The 26001-nt window shown below is 42.4% G+C and overlaps 1 protein-coding gene across 2 annotated transcripts in view; it reads left to right on the plus strand.

Annotated features, from left to right (window-relative positions):
- Positions 1–26001, plus strand: part of LOC146172732 (uncharacterized) — a 309284-nt gene that overhangs the window by 275624 nt on the left and 7659 nt on the right. The gene's annotated exons all lie outside the window — the stretch shown is intronic.

Below are 26001 nucleotides of genomic sequence, written 5' to 3' on the forward strand. Positions count from 1 at the left end.
ACAAGCCATAGCGTTTAAGCGGGCTGGAACATGCACGTTGTGCACAGAGTTGAATAAAGGATATTATTATTATTATTATTATTATTATTATTATTATTATTATTATTATTATTATTATTATTATTATTATTATTATTATTATTATTATTATTATTATTATTATTATTATTATTATTATTAAGCCTACAGCGTCGTCGATGTCTAACGTCTCTTTTTGTGTACGCTTTTTTCGTATTCGCTTATGCTGAAATTTTGCTACAATTACAAGATGCACAAACTGGCTCAAGGATTTGCTGTACTGAATCTCCGTTCTAATTCGGCACCAAAAACACCTGGAGAACTGGATTCTGATCTCCACCTCCCACCTCGATGGCGAAGAGCGAGTTGGCAGCGTTGCACTATGCCGTCACGGGACCCATGACGTCACACACCTCAAAGGTCAGTCAACGTACGCCCCGCTATGTCACCGGCACTTTGCCACCTGCCAGAAGCATGACCGTGATTCTTCGCTCGCAACGTGTACGCCGACAACGCCGACTCCAGAGTTTCTGGAAAGCGACGTCTTTGACACTATTCCATTAAACGAAATACTCTTTCGACTTGAAAACGATCGGGGCAAAAGAGATCATAGTGCATGAAAATCTCTGTGGCAGGAAGCGCTACAAAAGGCCTCCTTGACCTCGCGTCGTTCAAACACTTGCTATTTATAGGGACGGCTTTCAGAGACTTGAGCCGAGATCACGGACATTACTAAACAGCGTTCGTGAACTACGCTTGTAAACTCATCAGTATCCATAGATGCGAGCAGGTGTAAATTCGCGTAGTAAGGGTTGAATGTACATCTGCGCCTTCTTCGAATAAAAAGTGTGGAACCCATTATAAATAGGTTTAATGTTTCGTTTTTCTACAGGTAGATATTTAGGGGGTAAGGCGAGAAAACGTCAGACATGCAATGAGCAACAAAAAGAAAAGCCATTTATACGCGGCGACTGAAACCCGCCATTCGAGGCGATGCCAAGAAAACGGTTCACCGGCTTTCGACTCAACCCTGCAGAAGAAAGGAGAGTTCGTCCACCCCTTCGTGGCAAAAGCCGTTCTCCAAACATTGACCTATTGGAGCTCGTATGGAAAGCGTGGGGGGCAAGATACTCAGGCCGAAATGGCGCGAATTCGGAGCACGCGCGGATGTCTCTAATGAAACCCTGCCCTCCTAAACTCTGTGACCTCTTGAACATGACAGACCCAAAGGCATAGTCCTGCAAAAAGCTGAAACAGGGCGACCCTCAAAAAAGAACTCTTTCTTTTACATGAAAAGACGCCAATCATTTCTCACATTCAAGATGCGAGAATTTTTTCTTTTTTTTTTTTATACGTGAGAACGTGCTGCAAAAAAGGCTTCTTGCTTTTCGGTTTGCGATATATATATAGTTCACAAAGCAAGGGGTTTAGTGAACTCACGAAATCGGCGGGCGAAGTAAGGTGGCATTGATTTTGGTTGCAGCTATTAGACAATCGGGAGCAGCCGAGAGTTTCCAATGCTTGTTGTGATGCAACTCAAAGCTGTCGAATATGTCGTAAAGAGTGTTGGAATGCATGTATTGAACCTTTGTGATGAAGCTCCTTAAGTAGTGCTGTTTGGAGAGATTACAGTTGGACTTGAGGTTTTTAATAACGGATCGCTGAATACAAAACTGCGAGGTCATCTAGATTTCTATTATGGTAGGGGTTAGTAACCTCTAGTGTCAAGAACCGCTACAAGCAGGTCTCGCTGAAATGACCGTGTCGGCCAACTGCGTATAGATTGAAGAACGGTCATGTTACTAAGCTGCTAGTGCCGCGAGCGGATTCCAGTTGAATAAGAGTGAGGTCAACTGACTCCTCTGGCTTGCGCCACATTCTGAGCATGATTTGAAAGGGGACAGAAAGAAACTAATAAAGAAACAGCTCTGCAGTACTACCGCTTTCTTTTCGAAACTCTGAGCTGGCATTAAGAGGTTGCTAGCCCTTACTTAATAGGGCACTTTTCACAGCCGACATGAATAGCGTCAGTTGATTTTTGTGGTTGACGTTCGTAACCCAAAATTATTACGGCCCGCTTACTTCATGCTGATACTAATCTCTTGGCTGCATCACTCATTATCTGGCCTAGATGCAATATTATGCCACGCCTTTCGAAATTTTTCCTGCAAGAAGTAGTAAAATCTGAAAGAATCGCAGAGCAGCTTTGAAATGTGTGTTCAAGAAGGCGTGAATGATTAGTAGAAATGCCTCCATTAAGCTATAAATAATTCATTTCAGGACATACGTCTCAATTTCAACCCGGGCTGCTCAATGGAAGCACTAATTATCACTGATCGCAATCAACTGTTCGCTGTGCTGGGAATCAGTGTGCTTCTCTGACACAATATATCATCAACGTGTACAATGAATGTTCACTTAGTACCTTATTACGGGAGGCGATAAGATGCCGTCGCAACGCCTTGTCGATATTCTGCCTTTAGGGCCATATGCCCATTTTTCTTCTTATTAGCGGCCCAAATGATAAGCTCTTATCTGATATAGCGCTCGAAAACGCTCTATCATTCGGTTGCATTCGTAAACATCCACCGTGCATCGCATTAGCTTAGCAACATGCAGAATATGCGTCCATAATTGGGCGAATAAAGTGTAGGACAGGGTGACAGCTTTCAAGAAGCTCACAGGGCTAGACCATAAAAAAGAACGATTCTTGCTGGGATAATAATGGCGTAGTGATGTTCAGACAGTAATTAATCTATGCGTGGTAATTGAGTACTTTATTAAGTGATCCAGTAGAATTGATCAGCGTGGTAGCAATTTTCTCAGCTTTTTATAATCAGAATGAAGCACGTCAGCTACTAGCTTTAGAGATGATGCACCTTCTCTCTGACTCGACAGCTCAGTTATATATTTTCTATACGCGTGCCTAGAAACTGAGTATTATGCCGCCCAAAAAGAACAGTTTTATACAGGTTCAAGAGAGCATATGTGTCATAAGAGATCTAACACGTGACTGCCCCGTGAGAACTCCTTCACTAATCTGTTCAGTGCTTTGATAGGCGAGGGATGTTTCTTGACAATAAATGCGCAAACTTGGCCTCAAATGTGGTGATCTAAGGAACCTATAAAAGGCTGCCTTATATCTGGAAGAAAATACGGGGCTCAGTATTTGCAGAACGTTGCGGGAAGGATGTTAATGTGCACAACTTAACGTAATAGGGCACTGCGTAAAAGTATTGCTCTTACCGGGAAATCAACAGCGATACGCAGTAAAATGGCTTATTTTAAGACGCAGTATGAAGCACTTTAGCACACTTAGAATGCAGCAACACAGCATCGATGAGCACAGCGCAGCTTATGTCCTGGATTAAAAGAACTGTTTTCTTGCACTTTCTTGTCACAGTGTTTCATTTAGAAACAATATGTTTTGTGTTTTAGTAAATCATCCTTACCAATCACACTTCACGATTTTGAAGCACTATTAACACAACAACAGGGACATTTCTTTTGGTTGGGAATTGTAATGCTCACTCCTCTTTTTGAGGAAGTGAACGGGACATGAAAATATATGTCCTTTTTACTACGGACAAGCACACACTAACTTCTTCTCGAGGAACGGAAAAATAAGCGGCCAGTTTTTATCTTTTAGCTCGCCGTCGGTATTTACCAATTTTGAATTGGACAGCCTCGACAGTTCATATGCAAGTGCTCATTTGCCTGTTATAATCAATATACCATCCTCACCATCCAATCCCTTAACTATAACCAAATGAGGGTGGTAAAAACTTAATTTAGCTGAGGGGCCACTATTCTGGCCCGAAGCAAACCTTGCAGAAGGTTTATTTTTTCAGATAACCTCAGCGTACATTAGGTAAACGAAAGGTTTAGCGCCGGCATTATTGCTGCAACACACTTAAATACCACTCAGTCCTCAGGAGTTGTAAAGCAAAAACACAAAATCTACCACACACGAGTGTTCAAAAAACACACACAAAAGATCAGAATAAAGCCTGTTGAGTATTCTGTAGACATCCAAAGCTCGAAAGCCTTATCAATTTAAATAAGGTAAGAGCTAAGGCACGGTACACTCGCCGTAATTCCGAAAAACGTCTTCACAGAATTATGCATCATCAACGAGTACTTCAACCATAGCCAAGAACATGTGGGAACGGATTCATACACTAGATTGCAACTACTCCCTTTTTCTATATATTTTCTAATTTTGACACCCTTTGATGCACAAAAAAAAAAAGCGCAGAGAAACAAGTAGACACATTCAGAGAACGATTCACTTCAATTTGAAGTCCCACATACTGCACTCCTCCTTTCTTTAAATTTCAAAACAGCAGAAAAAAAAAATATCTCAGATGGTTGTTAGCGCAACAATTTTTTTAACTGATTAATTACACTTGATGAAAATGATAAAGTGCTATTGGCCTCCAAACGCAGAAAACAGGGGCCGATGAAATTTATTACGAAATGGTCGGCCCATTTTTATGAATCTTCAGTAGATGCAGTACTGGAACTATGGAGACTTGGAATAATTACAGAGGCCTAGAAGAATGCAATTAGAGTGCCATTCTCGAAGTCTGAGAAGTCACCAACTCCTCAGGCATATGTAGTACAATAGCCATGAGATGTCTCGTGAACTCTTTTGGAAGAATTCTATGTAACATTATTGTTTGTTCTTGAATCTCGAAAAAATTCGTGGCATTGGCCAGTGTAATTTCAAGAAAACATATCCGCTATTGATTACCTCGTCCGCCTTGAAAATATGGTCCAAGAAACCTTTACACGTAAACACGCTCGCTTCCCGTCTTTTTTGACTTCGAAAAGGCCTATGGCACCAAGGGAAGGTTCGGGATACTATATGTGATTTGGAAGATTTTGGCTTGCGCGGCAGGATACTAAAATGTATGGATGACGTTCTGCCTAGCCGGTTATTTCAAGTACGTCTCGGCTCCACCCTTTCTAAAAACGTTACTCAAGAACATGGTGTACTTCAGTGGTGCATTATTTTAAGTACTACACTTTTCGTAGTAAAATTGAACTCTAAAGTAAAAAAAAAAAAATCCTGAAGCCCATTATGTACTCTGTTTACGTAGGCGACCTGCAAATTGCGGGAAAATTATCCAGTGTATCAACGTTTAAGAGGCCGATGCAGCTAACAGTAAATAAGCTGGCAACATTGGCAGATACGAAGGGTTTCAGCTTTTCCACATAAAACTAGGTAGCTGTTCTCTCTTAAACGATGGCCCCATCCTCTACATAAATGAAATCACACAACCGCTAAAGCAACAACACAAATTTCTAGGTTTAATTATTGGCATAAAGCCCTCATTCCTTATTCATGTAAGCACCCTAGAAAAGAAATCTTCTAAATCTCTCCATATACTAAACGCCCTCTTATGTAAACACGTGGGTCCGGCAGGCATACTCTTTGCACGTATTTTGCTTACGCTATAGATGCATTGTATACAGGTCTGCTAGAACTGCATATGTCAAACGATTGGGCTAAGTACACAATTCAGGTTTGCGTCTTTCAACAGCTGCTCATAAGACATTACTTATAAACAGATTTTTTGTGGAAACAAGCGAGCCCTCCTGAGGAGATAAGAACAACGCTCACATGTTCGTACATTTTAAAAATGTCAGTTCAGTTCAGGCGTTCAGTCGTGTCCGACTCTTCGTGACCCTATGGACCATGTCACGCCACGCTTTCCGGTCTGTCACTATCTTCTTAACATCACATAGCTTCATCTGCAATGCCTCGAGAATGTATTCACCTCTGAAACGTCTCTGCTATCCAGTAATGACAATATGCCTGTCCAGAATACTGTTAAACAACAAATCGCAAGCAATCAGACCTCTCCTCCTCCTGTTCAAAGAGAAATGCCAAGAATTACACATATTCCTGGAGTCTCCACCCCTGGCCACCTTGGTATAGTATGCCCTCTGTATGTGACTTTACACTAACACATTCGCATAAGAAGCAAACAACACACGGACACATATTGCAATAACCCGAAATATCAGAAGAAAAAACTAAACGTGAGAGAGACTTTTGTGCAGATGGCTCTAAAACAGCTTACTTGTTTGTATTAGAGAAGTCGAGGTCAAACGTGAGAAACCAGTGTGCCCAATTGTTCCTTTGTGTTCACTGCCCGGTGTCGCGCCATTTGCTTATCCCCACAAAAATCAGTAATCAGCAGTATTTAAAATAAAATTATTTACACTGACTCATTCAGTGTGATCTCAGCATGGCACTTCAGAAATGAAAGATAGCCCTTAGTTGAAAGTATAATACATTGCATAACAATTGCCGAAAAACAAGGACACGAAATTAAATTCTGCTCGATACCTAGCCATGTTGGAATCAGCTGTAAAGACACATCTGATGTATGTGCCACAGCTGTCTGAAATGCAGAAATAGAAAAAGTAAACATACCGTGCACAAAAAGATAACATATAATTTAGGCAAAAAAAGAAGATTAAATGGCAGGCATCGTGCAACGACCAAATAAAGAATCATCTAAGAATCATCTAAACTAGCGATCGAGGAGTGGGATTTGCCAATCATCAGAAACGCTCCATTGAAGTAATGTTTGGTAGCCTCCGCATCGGACATACGCATATGACGCACAATTTATCCTCAAGAAGGAAGATAAACCAATATATGAAGGGTGCGGAGGAGAACTCACGATAAACGACGTTTTGTTTTCATGTAGAAAACTCTACAATCTAAGAAAAAAAGGCATTTTACACGGTTTTACATCGAACCTATAGCATTGTATCGACATAGCTTTTAAGAGAGAATGCGCTTATCGGTATATTCTGTGTTTATAAATCCTCAAAAGGAACAATGGTTCTCAACAACTTATGATATTCAAAATTTCGAATCCTCCACAAAGAATCACAGTTGACCCAAAGATTGGCTCATGATAGTAAGAGTTGCTTATGCGCCATAAAACGCAACACAACACGCTGGCAGCAATGTAAATGCCAGAACACGAACTTGTAAATACAGGAGAGGGTTTAGATACAGTTTCCGAGATGCTCCACCAGACTATCTTATAGACCGATGATCTACATCAGGAGTCTTTGGTAAAGAATACGTGGAAAATGTTTGCAAAGCAGGTACGCCGAACCACTTCGGTTCTCGAGAAAAGATGCCACAGGAACCCGGAAGCCCATTTATGTTGGCGTGATGGAGCAGTCGTTCCCGGATATCCGTGTCTTGCTACACGTGGATCGATTTACCTTCTCTCCTACGTAAGCCTTGAGTCCCTTCGAACACGGCACAGGAACTGCGGCTATAATTCATCTCACAAGTAATTCGTTGATATCGATAGGGTTATCTTTCGAGAACGATTCTGTAGGCGTCCTTGAAGCGCGTATGTCGTGTGATCGGGTGAGTGTTTTGAGGTATACGGCGAGCTCGCGTTATTTATTTATTTTTTTTTTTTTTTTTTCATTTCTCGGCGAGTGGGGTTCAGGATAGAACACGAGGAGGGGGGTACGGGGGGAGACGAGTGTGTCATAGGTATTGCTGTTGCGGTCTCTTGAAATATATTTATATTAGGAATTTGTTGTTAAAGTCATGTGTTTGATATTTCAAAAAACGTGTGTGCGAAAGTTTCTTGCTGTGGGTAAGGGGGGTAGATGGCGAGTTGAGGTGGCTTTATTTGCTCTATGCAGATAGCTAGGGTGGAAGTGCTGCGCTCATTGCGCGCCAAAGTGGCCTGTTTCGCAAAGTTGCGCATAAACGGCCATCACAAGAATAAAACGTCAAATTTAGACGAGTATTATCATCGTTTGAGCAACACTGGGCCCTCGCTATGAAAGGACGCAACCGCTTCCAATGCATTTTGGTTCACTCATGTTGTAATTCTCACGAAGCTTTTATCGCCGCGGCTTTTACAAAAGGTTTGTGGCACATAGCCTATGTAGTAGCTGTCATCTATTTTTCCTTCATGAACTCGGGCAAACATATTTAGAACCATTGTGTTCCTAAATAATTCTGGTCAACGGGATCGGCACATAATGAAGTTTTTAGATTAATTAAAGTAGTTTCTTTATTTCTACTTTCTTTAATTGAGAACTTCGGACAGTTTTTTTCTAGGAGCGCGGTCTTTAGTCTGTGGTGTCGGTCGCTCGTTAATTTGCAGATGGACAGACTCGTTTTAATTATTTCAAACGGAGGATCACGTTGAGGTACGATAAGTGACGCCACAGATCTCCTAAATAGAACTCTCGAACCTGAATCACATGTAATAGTTTTGTCCACACAAACTGTGCACGCTGTGGCAGGTATAAGGGCGATAAGAACGCCTTTTCCGATATAAAGCTTAAACACATAGTTTTGGATTTCTTTTGACTTCATGTCAGGCCGCGGCTGCGATTTGGCGCGCATCGTACTCTGCTTAGGGCGTAAAAGCTCTTTTAGTTTTGTTTCAGAATGGCTCGGGATGTTCTAACGCGTACGCAAATGTCCCTCACTTGCATCCACATGCTGCCTCCTGCTGGGCACGTGCAGTGTCATCGCACTGTACGCTTCGCCGCAATGCTTTATCGTAAGACTGCTTGGTGAAGCATACTTAAAACGAGACGGGGCCGTTTTGTGCAGATGCATCAATATTGCTCAGTCGCACTGCCACATGGTAGGGGGGTTTTTGCGATTTTGGAGAAATCCTTCAACCTTACCGACAATAAACGTAAAGCATATTTTTTGACGACACCGGGATAAACAGTCGTTTTCACTCTGGTTTCATCCCAGATGCCGACAGCTGTCATGCAGGTGTTCATCGGATAAAATTTTTGTAATACAATTTGTTTGTTGCAGTTTTTCGAGCCGATTCGATAATTCGAACATTAGGTTATTTGAGTGTTTTTTCCCCTGCCTATTGGAGGCCAAATCAAATCAAAATTAATGTAGCTGTCAACACAAAAATGTGCTTAATAGCATTTAACGCCGTCAGCCTGCTGCAGAGTGCTCCGAAACAGCCCATGAATTGCGGGCAAACACACTCCATAATCAGAATTTCGCTGCTACAAAGCTGCTCCAGAATAAGACCTTGGCGGTTCTCGTGCCTGCTACAAAAAGTAGAGCCTGCTTCCACCCCTGAGATAGAGAGACGCCGCTATTTTCCCACTGGGACTCTAGCATCTTGTTTTTTTCCTTAAGCCGTAAAAATAAAAACGACACAGCGTCTTCATTCTGCGCTTCAAAGACATACGTGATAGGTCGAATGCAGAGTCCTTTTAAAATGCGGACGTATGAATGGGGTGTGGGGGCGACCTCTGCACTTGATGGGCTTAAAGGTGGGGCCCTTTATCTGCGTCGTCACTGGGACTGTTTCCGTCTGACATCACCGGGCAAACACCAGTAAAAACAAAAACGAAAAATTTGTTTGTGGCGTAACAAAAGGCGCAGAACCGGATGGACGGTACTCTTGTTTCAGTGCTCGCTTCCTTTGTCTTCAACTAGCAGCCCACGTGCGCTTGTAGCACTGAAGGTCGAGGATTATGGTAATTCGGTGTCTCAGAAAAACTGAACTGCTCTACTGACCTTGCAATCCGGCCGTGATCATCAATCGTCCTGCGAACGGATTATCCTACAAGAGGATGCCCGGCAATGGCGGCCCAGCCCCAAAGAGGAAGCCGCGTGTATACTTCGCTGCCACCTGACCGTGTAGCGGTGTTACTCAAGGCAAAAGCGACACTAGCCTGCGCCGCTCGTGGCTTATATGTTATTGTCTCAGGAAGACTCTTAGTGCAGGTGGAGCTGGCAAACTGATATTAAACGGGCTCGTCAAGAACCGAAGCATAAACAGCCATGATGGAAATAGATTTCGCTCGCGTTCGGCTTATTCACGCTGCTGAAATGCATTAGAATATGTTGCAAAATAGTGTATTCTGAGGATAACTACAAATGAAGCATTCAAAGCCAGAAATTTCGAAATTGTCCGGGCGCACATATACGAAACCGTGGGGCAGTGTGATGCTCCATAAATCCATGCACACCGACTCGCTTCTTTCTGACAGAAGACTGTCAAAATATGGGTTGCGCTTACATTTTTCTCCGCCTAATTTCCTTCACTTCTGTGATTCTCAGCTATAAAGTGCAAATTCTTTATTTGTACGAAACCATGTGTGGATAGTATGTTCTTAAAAAAATCTGTTATAACCATTACCTCTTACTTTGCTAGGCGCTCAGATCAATAAAGAAAATCTCTTTCTCTAATTTTATTTTTGCCGCCTCCAGTCTTCTATTTTGTCACACGCGGGGGCACTTGTTGACTTGTGACAGTTGTTTGCGTTTAGGCTATCTCATGCGTTTAGGTATCTCACATAAATTTGGGTATCTCAGGCGGCGTTTACTGCCATTCTTTTTGCTCTGGAATGAAGAAAGGAAATACAGATATCTGTCGCTTGTCGGCACTAAAAAAGGACGAAATGTGCGCTACTTTAGTCCATAACCGGGTTTCAGAAGCGCGTGTGAATGACTCCCTTTGGTTGGCGGAATTTTAAGTTTTGCCCTAAGAATAAAACATGCATATGTAGATATGGGCTCGTTTCAAAGACCCGTTGCATCCTGACTGCCAGCTTACATATGAGCTTAGATTAAGAGGCCGGCGCTGGAATCAAATGCACTTCGTTTGTATTAACAATGATCACACATCTTGCCTCACTTCCAAACCACCGTGAAAATACTTGAAAGGTTGTTCACCTAACTATCGCATACAGACACTACGAGGATGTAGCTTTTTAAATAATAGAAAAAGCTCTTAATTATTTATTTTTATTCTATATATACTCACCTGCAGCACCTCAAGGGCATTATTGCAGAGGGGACAATTTGAAGAAAACATATGTCTGAAATGACCATGTGGCAAAAACTTAACAAAGCCAAGCACAGTTAGTAAAAGCAAGAAAGTAACAAAATACATAATATCGATAAGTCATCTCGACATAAAACAGTGTTCAAGGCCCCGCGGTGCAAATTTCACAACACTGTAAATTGAAATGTACACTATCACATGAAGCGCAATGCCAGCCAAAAGATATGAAGTAAAGGAATGATATGAATCTACGGCAGACTGTGTGACAATAAAGACTGAAACTCTGAACATGTTTTACATTCAGCAATACTCTTGGGAAGCCTATTCCAGTGTGCAGAAGCGGGAAAATGAAAACGGTAGACATCAGTTTGGCAGTGCATTTCAAAAACTTTCAGCCCGTGATCACATCGTTTAGAGATGAAGTGGGACCATGATTTCCCGGTCACGGTCACGGTTTGCCAATACCATCTTCGATAGGTAGGTATTCCCGAAAGCATTAAATATCCCCTACCTGAATAGGAGTTGTCGCGACATGGATGAATTCAGATAACAGAATTCTGATAATATTGCTGTCCAATATGCAGCTGTAAAATGTTTGTTGCTTTATTTTTTTCTTAGCTTTTATCACTGTGCAGATGTCGTAAGCATTGGCTTACATTTGGTAAGGTCTGCACTCCAAGAACCACCTAAATAGGGACGAATCATATTCATCTTTGCCGATTTGCTCAATATCTCGAATTTGATAGTTTGAGCAGGAGTTGCAACTGTTTAAAAAAAAACAGCTGCTTCACTTCTGAGGCAGCGTTTCACTATGGTGATAGTAGGCACTATTACGGCCACGCAGCTGGCGAAGAGCCGTGTGGCCAGCTGTAGATCGGACAATAACACGATGCCGCGCGAAGAAAGGTCTGTCGGCTCTTGTTACGCTTCGCTCAATGAAACAGGGGTACTTACTGACAGGGAATGGCAGTCGGAATAAGGAGGGGTTGCGGTTTGAGTAAACAAAAATTAGGAGGACGCTTAAGAATGGACGCGATTTCTGGGGTTTGTTTGCTTCATACAGTTTTTAGTGAATAGACTACGACGCAATGACTTGCACATTTAGTGCGACCTACTATGGCCCAATGACTCTCACCCTGAATTCTTTCTTCTTTTTTTTTAGCTACGAAGGGGTGCAAACAATGGCTCACCACTTTTTATTGTTTTTGTTATTTGCGATTTCCAACTTTCAATTTGTTTTAATTTGCAGTTTTCATCTTTAATTATGCCACTCTTTTAATTATGTGTGGCTATCTATAGTTATTCAACCAATTACGCCTTTAGTATAAACTATTATTCACCCACTAGTTTTCCCATTCATTACCTAGCAGTTATCGATCAAGTACAAGATTTAATTTTTTCTGTCATGTTCCGAACCCTTCCGGCAATTCCTGATAACATTCGAGACGAAATTGGAGTTAGGCCAAGGTTTGACCGCTGAACGAGCTGTATACGCTCTGCATAAAAGAGTACAGGGGCCATACAGCCATTACACGTGTAATTATGAACCGTGTTGAAGAGTGGATATCCTGCTGCTGCTTTGGGCGTGCGCCGTGGCATCGCACGCACCCCACGCGCTTACAGGGAGAGCTATCCGCCTGCAGTACGGGGCTCGTCTACAGAAGGGAGGAGCACCGTTCGATACCTACTCGCCGTTTTCACGGTTTCCGCGGTATGACACGGCCAACGACAGCTGCGTAAGCTTTTGCAACATTTCTTCTGAGGTCGTGGTTAGTTTTATTCTATTCCGTCCAGGAACAATTATCACTGGGCTTGATAAGATACGGTCCTAAAGCCGGAGTTGGCCATAGGTGTTTAAATCGAGCGCTGTTCTTTCATGGCGCCATGTTTAGACACTGTGCAGAGCGAGAAAGGACGCTTTGGGGCCTGAGAAAAAATCTCATCGAGACACTTTTTGCAGTGAACTTATACATTTTTATCGTTTGCGCTTCCAGCCTTACTTTCATGGCGATAGGGTTTTGTCACTGTCAGCTTAATCTCTTTGTTTCCGATTTTTTTTTTATTTAACAGCTTCAGTCTTCGTCAAATTGAAGGCTCATATACGCTACCAAGTGAAGCGCGGTCCAGCAATCTGCAATCGAGTGTAAGGATACGAAATTGATGAACAAACAGTAAAATACGTCGCAGGGGTGTTTATTGCATATGGATGCCTGTGCTGCCATTCAAGTATATAGCCTTATGTTTACGATGCGGGACCAAAATATGATGATCGTGATTTGCCTCTGATGATAATCCCTCTCAGGTGGGCTGAACAGCTGTGAAAACAAAGATATCAAGACCAGCAGGACATTCTGCGTGAATGTCTTCGGAAGTAACACGTCCAAATATAAGGTGTTGAACTTGTTTTCTGAATAACCAGAAAAAACAAAAGCGAGTTGCTCAATTGTTTTCTATATTAACTACTGTATGTTTTGTTTTATTAGAAAAATTTCGTCGTGCGAAACAGTAATAAATTGAACTGTCAATAACAAATAGACACTGACGAGCAGCACACGTGCAAGCATGCCATGCTCAGGAAGTTCGACTAGCATTTGCGAAATTTGTCTTTAACCATTTAACAGCCAAAGTTATAGCGATCGAGCTACTGCAGCCATGGATATTATATCAATGAAGGCTGTTCGACAGCAGAGAGTAACTAAAACCCAATTTTGTACAAAACTTGAGTTGCAGCTCAAAGATTGCCTGTACCACTTAACAGAAATGAAAAGGCATCGTAAACACAACCTGCACTAATTATCAAGCGCGATTACGAGAAGAACCAATTACGAAGCTCTGCAGAATATTGCCGCTAACCATTAAGATGTTTATTTGTTCTCTTTAGATAGCCGCATGCATGCGGCCTTATCATTGTGAATCTAGCGCGCGAATCACTTCTGTATCTTTTGTTTGTTCATGCTCGTTGCCGCGAGACGTGGTTTTATCACTTCCTTTGTTGCGGCAGATGATTCGAGATGTATCTTAAAGAGTTCCAGAAAAGCCCTTGATTTTCTGCAATATTCCCGGTTATGCTAGTCACTGTCCGCGGTTTTATCTAGATGTTTCTACGCCGCTTTTAAATTTAGCGCTGACGAGTAAAACGGCCATTCTTTGTTCGTCGACCGCCGAGCACGATTGTTCCTATCTCCGCCGCCGATTGCTTATTTCTTTTGTGGGCGCTATTAACAGAATAAAAACCTTATTCAACTGAAGTTCGTCTCCTCATTTGTTACTAACGGTGCTGTCACCCCTACCTGACAATATCAAGATCATATCAGGCAGTCAGAATAAAAAGCGGCACTTCTTTTCCCGCCATTGTCCAATATGCGTTTCCTGAACGTGGCATTGTAAAACCTCAACATCGATTATCTTAGTTAAAGCGCCGGCTGTTGTGCTCTGCCGAAGCATGGCAAGCTTATTAGCATTTCTTCCTGCTTTTGGAATATGCTGGAGCAGACTATCACTTCATGGCGTCAATCTCTGCTAAGCCGCATGTAGTTAGCTTGTCCGCGTTAAAAATAAGATGTTCGTATACACGTTGACTCATAGTTATTTATTCTACACCAACCGCAAATTCGGCGGCAGTCCTTACTAACCTGGCGATAGAAACTATACTGTGCAATCGCGTAACATGATGATGAGAGCAGCTCATATGTACGAGTCCGAAACGACAAAACCATAATCGAACCTCGACAGCGGTAAAGCAACGAATGAAGTGTATAAACATTTCTGCCGGATGCTGTTAACTTCTTTTTTTTTTTTTCAAATACAAGAATGTCAAACATTTGTTGCAGCTGTTAGCATAAACCACTTCGGCGAGATTATCGCGCTATGCTTTCTATAGTATATGAGATCGCTTAAATTATTTGAAATTTGTCACCTTTTTGTTTATGTTTTACCTAAACAAAATGCTCCAGCTGAGACAAAAATATTTCGCATTTCGAACCGTATAGTCACTTTCAGCAAACTTTAAAATGGGATTTCTGCTACTGATTTCCATGACAGTCTTATAAGATAAGACTAAGGATACTCGATCGTATACTGTTGTAGACGATAGATACGTGTGGGAGAGTAGCCGGGCCGGATGCGCTAGGCAGGAGTGGCAGAGAGCTGGCCGGAGACAGCTGCGGCGTGCTGTGCCCCGAGGATGCAGCCGTAGACGAGAGTGATGCTGGTGAGGTTGCGGATGCTGGCGGCGGCGAAAGCGGGTTTGCCGCGTCGTAGAGCGGCAGCGGGCAGTAGCTCTCGCTGAAGTACGCTAGGACGGCAGCACGCAGCTCATCGTATGGCCGGCAACTCAAAGCAGGGCAGGCAAGCCGGCAGAGGATGTCAGGTGGTAAGATTTCGGAGAGGACTGCGTTCTTGAACTGCTGGATGGTGATGCAGTTCTGGTACATCGCAGCCTCCAGTTGAACGAACCACCCGCCCACGCCTGCAGGCCGGAACATCGGAAGCGGCGGGTCGAAAGCCTGGCCGTGCCAATATGCCATCCTAGGACGCCACCGGGGTGAAGGCATAGTTTTCCGGGTCACCACACTGTTATTTTATGCTCCGCGTGAAATTCCACGCCATCATGCATGCTTGCTGCATAAAGTTCGTTAAAACGTGGCTTTCACGTGCAGGTACTTGTATTTAATTGGACAGGCGGACTCCCCGTAATGTTCAACTTATGGCATCACAGAGACTGTGGACCATATATTATTGGTGTGCTTAGTGATACGCGGAAACCAAAAGTGCTAGCCGCTTCCTTACAGCGTTTGGACAAGAGGCCTCTGTCGGAGGAGTTGCTGCTGGACGCTTGGCAGGACAAGGGGAAGGATGTATATGCAGTGGGAACTTTTTGCCGTTTTTTGTGCGACACAGGACTTGACTCGCGCTTGTAACTGAATTTGCCGTGCCTGTATATATTTCGTGTGTTCTCCCACATCGTCACCCATCCCATGATTCTTTCTTCTCCTCTTCCCTTTACCAGTGCAGAGGGCCAGATTTTTATCATTCCGACCAACCTCTCTGTCTTTCCTCTCAATAAACACATTTATTCTATAAAAGTTTATCAAGATTCAATTTTTTATTATGTGTTCCATCACAGTATAATCTTTTCTCAGAGCTCTTTCAATTATTTTTAAGCGCAATGGTCATCTCCCTTTACGTCTACATGTGCTTTATTTTTCTGAGAGATTTGTTTTCCTTTGACCCATCGTAAACATTCAATAACCCGAAACGAAGAGAAGCCGTCGTCTTTCACAAAAGGACGACTTGTCCTCGCTTCGACTTGTCTTCGCTCTTTCATAAGGAAAAAGGAAACTTTAGGCCTTTCGTGTTTAGGGCGGTAAATTGAAGCAAAAATTTTAAATCTGCTCTTCGTGATGGGCTCGCACCGTTAAGTTCTGTAAAATAGGCAGGGCGTATATAAAGCGAAAATAAAATCCGGGTCGCATACTGATGTTTTGTTTTTCTGTGTGAACAGATCGTACTGATTCATCAATTCGTTTTGTTTTGCTTTCTTATACTTTTATACGTCCGCAACGAAGAACACAAATCCTTTTAAGCTTCAATGCACGTTTAAGCTGCATAATAGCCTTGTTTCCGGAAGAGCAGCCTTGTTTTCTTCATCTGAAAAACTACTTTCGATACTGGACGTTTCATTTTTTTTTTTCTCCGGCTGAGGCTTCAAAAGATGGCAAAACACACGACTACCAAGGAAGGAACTGAGGCGGTACTACAGTTGTTTTTCGGACACGACCCAGTCAGTTTCCTTCAGCCAGAACGAAATGAACAAGAAGTATATAGAAGTGTTTTAACGATGCCCTGATCGTTTTGCTTTACTACGCGTAACAAAGCTGGCGCGCCGAGGAATGGTTACAGTTAAGCTCGGAGTACGAAAAATCTACACGGACGTACTTTTACTTTGAGGCCCTCTTTATCCTAACTGATTTAGTGTCTCTCGGAACAAATGCCTCAAGCCGTTGTTTACTTTAGGAAGGTCCGATATTTTAACAGCGAAAGCTCTATGACGCTTATTAGGAAAGATCGCTTTTGACGTCTGCAGAAACCTGGCGCGACCTTTAAATCCATGACAGCTGTGTAATGAACATCCACACAACGATCCTTTAGCACAGGAGTGGTTTCGCCAGTTCATGTCTAGTTACACTTCACATGTGTTCACGGACAAAATTCCTACGCCAGTTCGCTATGACCACACAGGAATCAGTGGCGGGGAATTTAAAAGTGTGAAGTATTGAGAGGGGCTACTATCGTAACGGCGTACGTGATCACTTTTTATTAGAGAAAATCTCGGCACAGCCAATAAAAAAAATTTCGGCAATCCCGATAGTAGGACAGAGCTATCTCATTATCGCCCATGTCTTCAACATCAGCAAGCCAGGGGTTGACAATAAATATTTGAAATTGTCTGCTAGCCAGGGACTGCTGCTGCAGTGAACCAGCCACGCTAATAAAACCACGAGCACATGTGCGAAACATGAGAGTTCAGTTCGTCTTCAGGGCCCAGATAAAATTTCGAAGTTTTCTTCCAGGTTTTATGAATTCATCAAGACATTCTTCAGATAACCGTAAAACAATAAACAGTTGTTCTCAAATTTCGCTCCAATTATTGTAAATTTCAATTTTTCTAGCCATTGCGCCCGACAGCATAAACCTCTCACAAACACGAAACATGAAATACATATTACTCCTGCACTGCAGCTGCGAAAAAATCAAGTGGTTTGCATCGGTAGTTCTTTGTATCAATCCCAGACATTAGAGTTGCAGCTGGTGTCACGCCTTAGAAATTATCATATGCTGAAGATTACTTTTCACTACGTAAACAAGCTGCAACGTTAATAGACGTACGACCTCTACAGCTGCCCTCCTTCTACATTGACGGTGGCGTACGGCCGCTCCAGCTGCAATGTCTCCTTCGCGCTTGCAAAGCCGGCCGCATCGGAGAGACAAGAAGGTGTCCCCCCTATCCACGACTACGCGCGGGCCAACGAAACTTGAGCCGTAAAGTTCCATGGGAGACGACCATTCCTCGAACCGTTTGTACGACCAAGGCACCAGAAGCAATGCATCACACGCGCTCGCTTTTCTCTCTTTCTTTCTCTCTCTCTCTATCTCTCTCTCTCCCCCTCTCTCTCGAAAAGTTTCAGTATATTGGTCTCTAATCTGCAACCGAGTTGAGAAATCCATCGCTCACGGGATTCTTACGCCCCGAATATAACACTAACGCCTGTAATTTCGATCAGTATATTGTCATGCGCCCTTCCGATTGGAACCTGTTTGCAAAGAAGTCAGTTACACAGTTGTCAAAACGATGTTCATTCGTAGATCTCAGCAATACAGCTCAATGCTGGCGGCTTAGCAAGGCTCCGTAAACCTTCTTCAAAAGCTTATTATTCCACATATTTTTATGCTGTAGTGCTCACAATATAGCAGCGTTTTCATGCGAATGCATTTATTTCAAGAACACTTAGATCCAAACCCGACCACATCGCTGACACTGACTGAGCTCTATAGACGTGCCTCGTATATTGCAAAGAATATCTTTATGCATTCTTTTAATTGTGGTGGTACAAGAAGCATATTTTTGGTCACCTCCCAGTTCTTCGAAGAAGATTGTTGTTTCATAAGTTTATGCCTAAAATTAGTGAAGAACCCCTGGCACATGAAAAATGAGGCACGTAAGGCACTTCGCTTACCTCGGCGGACTACTAATGCTGTTCAACTCTGACGTGGTCGAAGAAAGTTCTTTTGTAGAAAACATTATCTGTATTCCACCAGGAGACATGACACAGATGTCGCCGTCGAAATAAGCAATCAGTCCATGTGATGTTGCCAAAGAAAGACTTAATTGATGTCAACAATCCGACGAGCTAATTTGCTCGCCATAACACGATAGTAAGTTACGAAATGTTCCTCTGCCGTGGCAGGCTACGGCACGTCGAAGCAAGAAAAGCAAATAAAGTCGTTGCAGAGGTCTTACACGCTTCGAGTTCAGTAACGCCACGCGCTTCTTTTTTCCCCGTCGTGATGGATTGCTGTTTCAAACATCATAATTGCCCCCGTCAACGTTCTTTCCAAGACCGTCGTTGTATACGTCACTTTAAGCGAGGCAATCTCTGCCCACAGCTTTTCTTTTCGGGTGTATCCTCACCACGCAGATTGCTACCTCGTCTTACGTCGCCTTTTTGTGCCTTATCGTCTAACCCGGACATGTCCTAATGTACCTATTTGTATTGTAGAAATATACCCTAGGTCAGCTTCGTTTTGGCCTGAAATGAGACAGATAGCGCTCCACAGAGTTGTATGCTGCGGGTTCGGTTGCACGGAAAAGACGACGAGTACCAAGTATGTGCATTGTACTCACGGTCCCGTGCGGAGGCTGTAGAGACGCTACAGCGGGAACCAAATAGGAGAGACAAGGCTGGTTTGATGTAAGGGAAGTAAGTGATGCAACGTTCTAAATTGGGCAGCTATAGTAATTTTTTTTAGTGCGGAAATAAATGCGGGCAGCGTTTCAGGCTGTCGTTCGAGCTTGAAATTCCGACAATCGAATTACTGATCGTCATTGTACTTGTTTTCATATGTTAACTTTACTGCTATAGTACTTGGTTGGGACTATATTGTTACATTTTTGCCCCAGACTCCTCCTTCTGTAACACACACCAAGGAAGGTCTTTAGGGAAAAAAAAATAAATAATCTTCGTTTGCAATTCTAATTGAAGTTGGCAGGTCTGAGCTGCCTAGGCCATTTCTTGAGCAATTTGCTGGCTCGTTTCGTGACCACGTTCTCCAAAGACCTTTGAATAGCATTTATGAGTATAAGAGCTGTGCCGAAGGCTTTCATTGCTTTTTACTAAATATTAAAAATCTAAATTAATACTCTTATCTACCAGGACTATTTACTTACTCGTTTTTCCCTGATACTGTCTTCTTCCTTAGCATATGCCTGCGTGAAATAAGAGCAGAGAGAGCAATCTGTGAGTCGAAACCTTTTTATTTGTCCTTACATGTGTGCTGTCTTAAATAGACAGAGTGAGACGATCTCATTGATTGGTGCTGTCATTTACTAACGATGTCATTCATTGATTTGTTATTTAATATTCAATGCATTTTTGTTCATATAAGTTAACTAAGAAGGCAAAGTAAGATACAAGGAGGTGCACAGCACACTGTCGATGCCTCTTGGAGCATCTATGATTAATTTATTACCTTGACTATGGGGCATAATATGATTACTTGATTCCTTCCTTTTCAAAAGCAGTGTTCCTATGAAACAATTTTGAATATTTTGCAACCGTGCTTATTACACGCAAGCTGTTGTCGAACATACTGTGACCCTCAGGCGGGCTTTTGTAGACCTCCTTGCAGGTTTTTTACGACCGCAAGTAGTTTGCTTTTATGGCTTCGTGCATATTATGGTTCTTCGCCCCGGTCGGAAGTCAACGCAAGACTGAACTCTGAAGCCAAAGCGCAAGCTGCTGCAGTCAACGCCCCACAACCCAGTAGTTAAGAGACTTGACCCAGCCATCGACCGGCGGCCGGCGACCATTAGTGGCCTGTATTCCTCTTCATTCACTGGTGACTCAATCGACCAGCAACAGCTGCACGTTTGTTTGAGGGCGAACTTCGGCTACGTTTACAGGACCCTGCACTGCTCATTAGTCCGATGTCTTGCTTTTCGCAATCAGATGGGCTAAAACCGAGTACAGCTCATTCGGATACGTCTTAGGGCCGAGCGTCCAGAAGCTGACTTTGCTTAACCTATCGACCAGAAGCTTTTGATTATTTGCATTCAGTATTACAATACTAAGCGAGCAAAGTGAATTCCGATTGTGGTACTAGCGCCAGCACATCATCCAGTCATCGGAGGCGTTCTGTTATCTAATTTTTTCTGTCACTCTCTAACAGAGATTCCAATGTAAACTAATTGTGCTCCGACTATCAGCAACAAAATATGAAGAACCAAGGAAACACCCTTGCTGTACTTCTTTTCAATTGTCTGCCGTTACTTTGGCTCAGAAGCTTGTTTTATTTCTACTTCTTTTGGCTACCCTGCTGGTGTTTCAGAGAAAGCAGAATCGTTCTCGAACAACGCACCATTTCTGGTGTTTAAAATGAAAGAGCCACAGCTCCGCTTGATGTGCCTGGTTTCATTGAAAACAATTAAAGAGAGTAAAAAGTATGTTTTGGATGCTAATAGTTTTTTAGTGCACAAACAAAAAATAAATTAAGTGTAAAAACTTTTTCTGGCTGCCTCCAGAATAGGGAAACGCGGCACCTCAAGGAGGAGGAGGAGGAGGAAGAAGATGAGGAGAAAAGGCAGGTAGGTTAACCCGTAATAGCAACTGGTTTGCTACCCTGCACTGGGGGAAGGGGGTGAGTGGGTATAAAAGTTGTGTTTCTTTTTATCTCCACCCACTTCCTTCCCCCAGTGCAGGGCACCTCAAGACGTCTAAAATTCCCTACGTAGTTGATTTGTATGAACGCTAATAACTCCCTCCAGTTCATCTTGTTATTAAGGTGAATCCATCCAAGCTGAACTGAGAAAATATTCAGTGACGATTGCCGTAGTCGGAAATGATAAATTTAAGCGCAGCTCTTAATTGATTATGGTTTTCCGATGTGCTAATGTAAATAATGTGGGCATGATATGTATATACTGAACAGTTAGAGGTACGTTTTTATTTTCCTGCAAAGGCCGGTACTTCATCAGACGCTCCTGCATAATCAGTAAGAGGTAAATTTTCGCTACTCTTTGGGCCGACGCCTGGTTTCAAGATACGAGGTATATAGCGCATAAGTAGCGGCAGGCCAATGCCAAGGTGGCAGGAGCCACAATGAACAGAGTTGTATGATTACTTGTCTGCTTGTGTGTAGTCTATTATTTATAATGTAATGTGTCGATGTGTCGATGTGTGCCCAATGTGACAGGAAGTACTCGGTCTTTGGTTGTTGCGTTAGTAATAATGTACCCTGCCACCACTAGCAACCCATTGTCGACCTTGATGGCGCGCAAGTCCCCATGTTTAACTTGCGAGCTAAATAGTTCGATGGATGCACCACGAAAAACCAGCATGCAGGTACAGATGAAAACTCTGGCGCTTTGTTATGATCATTGCGAGCGTGGCAGCAGAACGTAATTGTAACGCACCTATCTGAATAAATTAAAGCCAGAACGTCCTTTCAAAGTTGATGGGTCTGACTGCCTGGTTCAAGAAACTAATTGTGGTATTGAAGATGCCAACTCTGCATTCTAAGTCGTTTCGGAAGAGTTGTTCTATTCAGTGCCTCATAAATGACTTTTCAGCAAATTAAGGGAGTTGATTGATGTTGCCAGAGCGGTTGCTTTTTACGACTCTTGTGGTGTGTCTCCAGATTCTTTTCGGTAGCTGCTTGTTTTACCATGGTTCCACAACCGTACCCTTTTGCGAGAAACGGTCTCTATGGAAGAAAAGAGTTTGTATTAGAGCTAGAACTAAGCCATTGCTTTGTGAGAACTTTTTGGCCAACTTGACCTCGGGCTAGGGCTTCGAGTAACCCGAAATTTTTATTGGAAAGATTGTATTTCTGGCTTTCCATTGTAGCGTATATAATTATGTTGGGTAATCGCGTAGCAGTGATGAAACCTACTGTGACCACAAAACAACGACTTCGAAGCTTTTCCTCAAACTCGCCTTTTCGCATGTGTAAGTTTCTTTTCGTTCCTAATCGATTCGTTCCCAATTGACACAGACTGAAATACCTGGATTGAAACCGATTAAGTCAATTTCAAACTCTGATGAAAGCAAAATTACTGTAAAGATTAAATAAAGCTCAGAAACAGGAAATTGGCACGTTAAACGAAATCCCTGAAATAACCTTCCGGAAAAAAGACGAGGAATTCCGGTTCGTTTCATGGAAATTCAGACTCAGTGTTCAATCAATTTCTTATATATGATTGTTAATAAAAAAAAGCTAGAACAGGAAGACACAAGACAAGATAAAAGGAAACTACATGACAAGCGCCGACTCACAACTCAGCCTCAGCTTTTACTCCAAGGACAAACAGGGCGGTCTGTTTGACCAGGTTAGATTTTTGTATCTGCACAAATAAAAGCTGACGAGAGAACTGGTTGAAGCATATTTTATTTCAAGAGAGATTAAGTGCGTCAGCAAGGCTTTCCTTGCTCTTTCAAGCAAAGAGATAGCTTTTTTTGAGTGACTTTTTGTATAGCAGATGGACCCAGGGGTGTTTCACGTGAAAGCTCCGTTTTCGTCACATTTGCTTTTGTCCGGGCCTCGGAGTAAAAGCTGACGCGGAGTTGTGACAGCGCTTGTTATGAAGCTTCCTTTTATCTTGTCTTGTGTCTTCTTGTTCGCGCTGTTTTTATTAACAATGGATGTTTACCAACTCGCCCAACAAAGTACCTTATATATGAGGTGTGCGCGCCCCGGCTCTATCGGAGCAGACAGCGAAGAATTTCAAAATAACCCGCGTCTTCGCATAACGGATAATGAGGGTTTCTTTCGAATCAGATCATTAGAATACCACCGCATAGTCTCATCTAAATGACTGTTTTGTTTTTAATTCTTTCTTATCTCCTCATATACTTGCACCCACTCAGTGTGCAGCTTAGCCTTGGATATGAGTGATACAGTCAACCCATTTATTATCCAAGAAGGAAAATGACTGGAATCTGCCCGTGAAACTTATTTTATTACTCATCGTTATATACGGAAAAGTTTACGTTCATTACTTGCGTTATTTGCATTCTCCGTCTTCGAACTAGACATTGTCGCAGCATTAGTTAGCCAAGTCGGCTGAAATCATTTCTGTGTGCGTGTGATGCCATAGTGGGCGTCTTGTTTTTGAAAAACAGACCCTCAGATTTTAAAACCAACCCAGAGCTGTGAGATGAAATCATCGCAAATGCTGTCCAATTAGTCATCCCTTTGTGAAGAAGCTACTTGATGATACAGGACACTTTCGCAGTTTACGTCCCATAGGTTTTGCGGAAGACTTTCCATGACTGCTCATTAATCTAAAGACAAGCCGAGGTTGTAAGCTCACATCTCTGCGCTGACAATTCATAGCTATTTTGATGGGCTTCTGGCAGTACTCCACTAAAAGAGGTTCATCTAAGCTTAAGGGAGAGCATCGCCCCCTGCACCTAGTTGGTCATTTCACCCTTTCTACCCCATCTTTTAGCTTTTGCCGCTTGATTTAAACCAGGTAGGAAATGGTGCCTGGTTCTGCCCCGTTCAATGACAATCGTTATTTGGCAGGAATGATTTCAGAAAATTAAATATGCCGCGATAGTTGTTATTCAAACTATAATTTATACATTTTTAAATGTTTGCCCATTAGTATGTACCATACCTAAAGCTTGATCAGATAGGCAGTCGCGGTGATGATTCTGAAGACAAAAAGGTGAAACAACAGGTGTTCTCGCTACGTGTCTTTGGAGCACTTTTCTCATTGGATACAATTCAAGAATAATCCGACATGGTATTTCCCATTCGTAATATTTTTTAAGTCATGTATACCGATTGAGTGTTGACAAAGATGACTGTAAAAGATTACAATTACGGTATTGTGAATAGAATGAAGCGATGTTACTATACAGAGGTTCGTTATGAAACGTGCTTACTCATCCTTGCAGCATGCTGCACTGGTAACATTTTAATTGATGGGAAATATCTTTCCCGAGTTGCTCCTGCCAATCATGCTCGTCGGCTCTTAAATAGGACCCTAAAATATGGCGCCATCAAAAAAACAGGGCTGCTGATGTTAGTAAGCAGACAGTTGGCGGTGCAGTATATTGAGTGTATTCCAACATGTGCTCACTGGTCTTGAAGCATGGAACAATGACAACGTTTTAGTTGACATTGAGAAACAATTTGCGGAAGTTTTTCCTCACAGCAATGCACGTCGGCTCTGCACTACCCTTCTCATGTCTGTATGCAATGTCACTGCGAAGGTAAAAGAAAATTTCGAACAACTTAATGTCCAAGAACGAATATTATTGCAGTTTTCAATCTCACCGAAAGTTACCAAAAGGGGAAAATGGCGGGAAAGTCTTTTTTTGTGGATACTGCCAATATTTCACAAATGGGAGAAGGAAGAAAGGAAAAAAAAAAACGGTCGACGATACGGTAGACCCTTTGTTCCTGATTTAGATATGTTTCGCTGTGTTCTGCTAACATGCTTCGGTGAAATTGCATCCTTAATGCGAAGCTTTCTTTCCGCAAGTAAACTTTGGCATCGCACTATTATTTTACGTATTCCAGCATTGTGATTACTGCTGCGTTGTGTTTGGAAGTCCAGCGTTCTGAGACAATTGTGAAACATGTGAAATGCCTCAACATTTTGGTCTCCTCATTACGTTCGCGACGTTGACCGTTTAGAATCAGTTAAAAAAAAGCAATTCGATTCATCTTCGCCCGGTACAATCGCAACTTTTCACATTCTTCACATTTGCACACTATATCATTGAAAACGTTAGAACATAGGCGTACACGTGAACGCATCATCATGCTGCACAAGATCGTTCGCATGTCATCTGTCATCAGGGCACCCTCCTCATTTGTGTCCTCAAGCGCACGTGCAACCCGAAGGAACCATTTCTTAAGCATTGTTCCTTTCAAACCTTGTATGGATTGCTTTGAATTTTCTTTTTCCCACTAACTGTTTGACTTGAGAATCGATTGGACGTCCTACTTCGCTCTTTGTCAATTGAAGAGTTCGATGTTCAGTTGCCTAGAAATTTGACCTCTTGATCGGTTTTTAATGCTTCTATATTATCTATTTCTATGTTACAGATGTTATTTGTTTATACTATTGTATGTACCCACTCCTGCTATGTCTCCCCTCCGAAAGAGAAGTATTTGTAAATAAAATAAAATAAAATAAAACTCGAGCGGTATTATAAGATACTTGGGTTCGCATATGTTGAAGAGAATGGTTTAAGCTTCCGATGCAAACCAACTTTACTGCCAGTTTGTTCACTCTCAGACATTTCCTAATCTATTCATCACACAGGTTTAATAAATGTTAATTAGCCTAGTTATATTTGTCGTTGACCATGGTATCAACGTGATCATGGAACTCAGGGTGGCGTTG

This window comes from Amblyomma maculatum, chromosome 11, assembly GCF_055883805.1.
Source record: "Amblyomma maculatum isolate TAMU_Amacu chromosome 11, ASM5588380v1, whole genome shotgun sequence".
Classification (NCBI taxonomy): Eukaryota; Metazoa; Arthropoda; class Arachnida; order Ixodida; family Ixodidae; genus Amblyomma; species Amblyomma maculatum.